We start from the raw sequence: 7,351 nt of genomic DNA, 5'->3' as shown, positions 1-7,351 counted from the left end.
GGCTGCCTCTCAGTATGCTTGACCATGCAGTGGCGAGCAGGGAGCACAGGGATGAGCACAAAGAGTGTTCGTATAAGACACACACACACACACACACACACACACACACACACACACACACACACACACACACACACACACACACACACACACACACACACACACACACACACACACACACACAGGCTGAGGAGAGGCAGGCCTAAGAGGAGGAGGAGGAGGAGGAGTGCTGGGAATATGCAAGGTGCAGAGCAGTGTTGATTTTGTCGACTAAAACTATGACGAAAAATGTTTGTCGATGTTTGGCGTTTTTTTCACTGACAAAAACTAAATGAAAACACAATAAAAACGAAGCTGTGATGACTAAAACTAAGACTAAATATATTGACAATTTCGTCAACAAAATAAAAACTAGACTAAAATGGGGAGGTACTAATGGAGAAGAGTCATTTTATGTTTGGTTGCTCTCTGTTGCGGACGCGTTGTGAGCTTGTATAATTCTGCTATTTTCAGCACGCAACCAAGTGTAAACTTACGATGTCATTACGATGCCATCAAAGCCTGCCAAAATGCATTTCAGTTGACTAAATCAATCTTATATTTAGTCGAGTAAAATTAGACTAAAACTAAAACTTTTCAGGTGACTAAATTATGACTAAAACTAAATGACATTTTATTCAAAAGACTATAACTAAAACTAAATCAAAATTTGCTGTCAAAAACAACCCTGCCTGGTGCAGAGCAGCCATTCCCAACCTGACGGCCGGGGACCCACTTGTTGGTTAAATTGTTGGATATGTTTTGTTAATCATTAGTAACCAAACATAGCTGAACTCAGCAACTGCCAAATTGTCCTTGCCTTTTAACGTTGGCGCGTGCGCGCATCGCGCACGATCTGTGCATGTATCATGTAGGTGGCGTGTTACGTGTGTAGACCCGACCACAGCTTTCGAATAAAACAATCCCATTGGAAAAAGACATATCCGTTGACAGGCTGTATTTGCCACTGTTTACATAAAAACTAATGTAAAAGGCCGAGCTGTGCGCTATGGTCCTGCGTGGGCACGTCGCGCACATAGCAGACGATCTGTGCGCAGATCATACAGTATGCCAGGTGGGTAAAAGACTCATAACAGTTTCCAAATAAAAAAATAACGCGTAAAAAAAAGACCATTCTATGGCCGTGCAGCTCGTTCCTTTGTTTACAAACCTATGGAAGCGGAGCTATGACCCGGCATCAGACCGGATACGGAAACCTAGATCTGGTCAGAACAGAAAATGCGGACGGATACAGTTAGGAGGCGGGCCTAAAGAGTCCGAATCGGCGATAAACAGCGATCATACTTTTAATTGTTCTTCGGTTTACTCGGGCATGGCAGGGCGGTACAGCAGGAAATCTTCGGTTTCGTCGGGGATCGCGGCAAATGAGGTATTCAGGGACAGGGATGTGCACATAATGTTAAAAGGGCAGGGGCTGACATTTCTAAAGGGCCTTTTGGTGGAAATATCGAAAATAGCAGACCTCGAAGCTCACAACGTGTCGCGCTGTGACGCGTTATGAGCTTGGAGGTCGGCTATTTTCTGTGCTTGATACCACACTAAACTAAGCATACGTAATCAAGTCAATACTGGAGATGTGGCGTACGCCATGGATTTCTACACAGAAAGGTACATTCTTTCAACATATGACACTGCATTCAAGTTCAGGAGAGTTTGGACAAGGCAATTCTCTTGAATGCCGTCTTCAGGTATGGCACGGAAAGAGGGCATTTGCATTTATTTCACCATGGTAAAAAAAAATAATGGTCTGGAGAGGGCACTTTTTTACAAACAAATTAAAGGGCAGGGGCTCAAGCCCCCTTTGATGTCTATGATGTGTGCACGTGCCTGGTGTGAAGTGCGTGTACAGTGTGTACAGTGTGTACAGTGGGGTGGAGGAGTGAGGATGAGATGGACCGGTGAATAAGGGCCAGGGGGTGGGGGGTGGTGGGTGGTGGGGCTCGCACCCAGGAGGGAAGGAAGAAGGGATGGAAGGAGAGAGGAAGGGAGAGGGAGAGAGAGAACGTGGAGAGAGCACAGGACAGATGACAAATTGTGATTAATAGATGGGGTCCGGGGCAGCAGTGTGGAGCGTTACTCATTAATAGAGAGAATTAGGGAGGCTGTGCGACTCAATCTGCACACTGTCACTTGCAATCAAGGACCATAATCAGATCTTGCACACATGCACAGTACAGAGCAACATGTGCATGCGGATGTGCGCGCAGGGTTGTGCATGCAGACTGAAACAGCACGCACACACATGCAAATCGTCGTTGTCGGGTGGAAAACCTTGTATGTCGACCGTTCGTTTTGTATTTATCATTTTAAAAATGAACTAAACTAGTGAGAACAGCAGATGTGTGCTTGTAGATCGGCTGTTTTCACTACTTTTGTGCGACAGCCTTGTGTGATGAAGCAGGGCTTTGCTTGGTTAAAAAAATGTACAAACCTGAAACTTGGAGATAGGTTTCTGCCCGACAGTGACGAAATGGCTGCACATACGTAACCACAGATACATGTGCACAAACAGAAACACGCACACACGCAAATGCACACACACACACACACACACACACACACACACACACGCACGCACGCACGCACGCACACACGCACACACGCACGCACACACACACACACACACACACACACACACACACAGTGTCATGTTATACACTGACAACATGAATGCAGCAGCATCAATATTTCAATTACCCACACTGCCTCAATCTTTCCCCGTGTTTCTCAATCTCTCCCTCCTGCTCTCTCTCTCATTCTCTGTTGGTGACCTATGAGCCTCTGGGTCAGGTTAAGCCCTTTCCACAGTCATTGATTGGGCACACTGTTGCTCCTGCATTGCCACAGTGCAGATAGTTCTCCTGAGATCCTCTCTCTCCTTGCCCTATGCTGGTTAATGGGGTGGTAACCTCTCTGATCACATGTTGCCTCGCTGCTCATGGCCCTGATTGCTTTACTGTCTGCTCTAGAATAACTGCTCTATAAAGCAGGGGTTCTCAACCTTTTCAGGACGCGAACCCTAAAATACCGGTAATCATATTTCAACTGGGGACCCCCTCCCACCCTGACGAGCACTAAGAGTTGAGGAATGACTTTTTGCGACCGTCAGGGAGCAGTTTACTATGAAAACCTCCACCGGCCGTCCGTCGGTCGGTCACACGTCACACGTCACACCTTTGCCCTGCTCATATCTCCGCATCAGTATATAGGGCTTGTTTGTTTATTGTATGACATCACGCCACATCATCAGCTGTGGACTCTGTGATGTCATCGTATCGCATCAGTATATAGGGCTTGTTTGTTTATTGTATGACATCACGCCACATCATCAGCTGTGGACTCTGTGATGTCATCGTATCTCCATATATGGCCATCTCCGTATATGGAGATATAAGTCGTCCATGCCCAAGTATGGGCTGGTGAGGTCAGACTTTGTGTGATGCGTAGGTTATCTCCATATATGGAGATTCAACATTCCAGGCAATGCTCTCTTCCCTGGTGAGAATTGCCCCTTTATATAGGGCTTGTTTGTGTATTGTATGACATCACGCCACATCATCAGCTGTGGACTCTGTGATGTCATCGTATCTCCATATATGGCCATCTCCGTATATGGAGATATAAGTCGTCCATGCCCAAGTATGGGCTGGTGAGGTCAGACTTTGTGTGATGCGTATATAGGTTATCTCCATATATGGAGATTCAACATTCCAGGTGTAACTATGGCTACCCGTATGACGTGAGAGGTGGAGGTTGTGATATTTGTATCTCCCGATTAGGGAGTCTTACTGGTTGTATAACACGGTTCTATTGTGAAAATAGCAGATCTACATGTGATCTGACATCACGCTCTGGCTTCAATTTGATGTCACACTAACAGAATCCCTTTTATGCCCATATATGGAGTTCCCTGTCATCAATATTAATGATGCCCTGTTAGAGAGATCCCTGTGATGCCAGGGGGAACAAATCCATTTTATGCCCATATATGGAGATATGGAGATCCCTGTGATAACAGGGGAACAAATCCCTTTATGCACATATATGGAGATCCCTGACATCCACATCACTGTGGATGTCACATCACTGTGGTTGCTTGTCGCCCTGAGGCGTCTTACTAGTAGTTTAACTCCTGCTTCTTAACTGTGCCTTATTAAGAAGCTCTGTTCTTAATATGGCACAGAAGCGAGGTCGCTTCTCTAAATATAGTCTATTTTACGTTGTTTCGTTTTCACAGTGGATTTGGAGGAAGACAAGCCTTCAAATAAAGTTGCAGAGGAAACTGTCTCTGTCTGTGCTTGGAGGGAGTCACAATATGCGTTCAGTTCACTTTCTCTCGTGCTTGCTTTTGTATATGTGTGGCCGGGTCAACGGACCTCCATGTAAATGAACAACAGCTGCGCTCCACCTGGGAATTAACCCAGCAACCTTCTTCTTCCATCCTTCCGCCTCGCTGTAAGGCCAACGTATCAATCACTGCACAGTAACTCTAGACGTGTGAAGGTCAGCTGAACGGGTGAGAGATGCTAGTAGAGACTGTGGGCGCATAAGGAGACAAGGTCTGGCCTATAGCACTTAATTGGGCAGAGAACCTATGAAAAAATAAAACAGATTTTGTTGGGAATAATTCAACATATACCGCATGTAAAGGCGAGCTGTGCATTAAAACATTTAGTTTTTACACCTATTAAGCCCAACAATATAGAGAGATGGCAAGGATGATAGTGTGCAGTTCTGTTCACCCAGAAACGTACCAGGAAATACAGATGCTCGTATATGGATATTACTACTGTATATCAAGGGTTATATATTCATCGACTTGATTAATATTTTATGGGGCTCTAAAAACCTCATTCTCTCTAAACTGTCCTCCCCTGTTGGCGATAATAATTTAAACGTAAGAGGGCTCAGAGTCGGCAGTGTTATATAGCCCACATGTAAATGAAGCCATGCGAGCGCGCACGTGAGCATGCTCACACACGAACAGGCACAATATGACATGCACACAGGCAAGCAGACATCAGACATTACATTTATTTTATATATATATATAAAAATATAAATATAAATATATATATATATATATGTATACTGTATAATGCTCGCTGTACAATTTGTGCATGATACATAGTGCCTGTTCGTGTTCATGTACACACACACACGCACACACGCACACGCACACGCACACGCACACACACACACACACACACACACACACACACACACACACACACACACACACACACACACACACATTCTTTACAGTATGTATGTATGTATGAATGATATACTGTGTGTGTATAGTATATATAAAAAAACATATATATAGGCCTATATACTGTACACACGTATATTAAAAGACAAAGCGCATGCAAAAATGCAGAACACTCTTTTGCTTCAACTTTAATCTGCCAATTTCTGCAAGGCAGACTTTCTGACAAGCGGCAGTTATTTTCTATCTCCGAATGCAAATGGGACCAGAGGCTTGCCGCCTGCCTGCGGGCTGAGCTGGGCTGACAGTATGCATCCTGGGGAGTGATCTATTGATCCATATTCAATATCTGCTACTCTCTCCATGCTCTGTAAAGTTGGGAGATGAATAAATAAAGAGGACAGCTGACAGAACATCCAAGTATACCCAGTGTAGGCCATATTTGCCACAAAGGACTGATTCAGTCTTCTAAGCTTGCACCTAAAGGCTCCCCTAAACACAATCAAATAAATAATCAACATTTAAGGCGTGATTCAAATTGATTTGACATATTCTGATGATGGATGCTTTGTTCATGAACTGGTGAATGTGAACAATACAGCAGGCTATTACTGGAGTAGCGTAGATAGACAATTTTGAGGGGGAAATGGTTAATATTAAAACTTGGATTATGGTTGAAATGCAATGAAGATAAGATGAATGTGAAGAAAGCAGAGGTGTCAATTGGGTATGGCTTGGCTACAGGGGAAACAAATAAAATATACTTCTTAATATTCATCAGGTATGGCAACATGACTGGTGTCTTGCATGCGCGAAGACACCAGTCATGTTGCCATAGCTTTTGCTGAACTGACGCCACTGCAAGAAAGTAAGGCAGAGACAGGCAGACATGCAGACATGCAGGCAGGCAGGCAGGCAGACAGACAGACAGACAGACAGACAGACAGACAGACAGACAGACAGACAGACATACAGACAGACAGACAGACAGACAGACAGACAGACAGACAGACAGACAGACAGACAGACAGAGCCCACAGAGAGAGAGAGAGAGAGAGAGAGAGAGAGAGAGAGAGAGAGAGAGAGAGAGAGAGAGAGAGAGGGGTTGTCAGTTTCATTGTGTCTCTCACCACTAATGAGGTCTGAAAGCTAGCTGGTAAACATAGACATTGACATCCTCTGAAAAAACAACACTCCTTTCAATCTCCTACTGCTGCATGAGGTCTATCCGTCTCAGATCAGTAGCCTATCGGTAGGGTTCAGTGTGTCTTCATCTGACATTCAAGATTACACGGAACAACACCGAAAGTAACATTGAATCCGACAATTCAACATAATCTATTATCCAGTGTCTTGTACTGGATAGTACAAGTCAAGACACTGACTGTATAGTACACAGTAGTAGGCTATAGCCTAATTTAGGCCTAGCCTATACTCTAAATTTGAAAAACAATTATGTCAATCCCAAGATAGACCTACGCAGGCAGCAGTGGTGTAAAGTAGGCCTAACTATCGGTAAGGACATTTACTTAAAGGGGAAGACCACCCATTTTCAATATTGAACTATGTCATTAATATACCTTAGAGGAGTTGTGTGGAAATTAAAAAAAAGTTCCCCCTCTTCTGTGTTGCCTAGAACTGGAGGATTGATTTTGGGGTTTGTATTGTAAAGTACAATGTGTGATGTCATCAGGTTGTGATTTGCAATACAAACCCCAAAATCAATCCTCCAGTTCTAGGCAACACAGAAGAGGGGGAACTTCTTTTTAAATTTCCACACAACAATTTTGAGGTATTAATTTTGAGGTATTTTTACAAGAGTATTTCTAATTTTCAGCGGGACTACTTTTACTTTTACTCCACTACATCTCAGAGGCAAATATTTGACTTCACAACAATTATTTGAGAACTTTATTAGTTACTTTGTAGATTTAGATTATTACGAAACATTACCCACTTCAGCCCCATACATTTTGGCCATTTGAAAATAGACAATCTAAAAGCTCATAATAAGTTGTGATGCCACGCATTGTGAGCTTGTAGATCTGCTATTTTTTCAAATTATTGTTATACATTTTA

The sequence above is a fragment of the Nannobrachium achirus genome, assembly GCF_963921795.1.
Source record: "Nannobrachium achirus genome assembly, chromosome: 6".
In the NCBI taxonomy this organism is placed as follows: Eukaryota; Metazoa; Chordata; class Actinopteri; order Myctophiformes; family Myctophidae; genus Nannobrachium; species Nannobrachium achirus.
The sequence above is the reverse complement of the archived record's forward strand: the minus strand, read 5'-3'. Positions refer to the sequence as shown.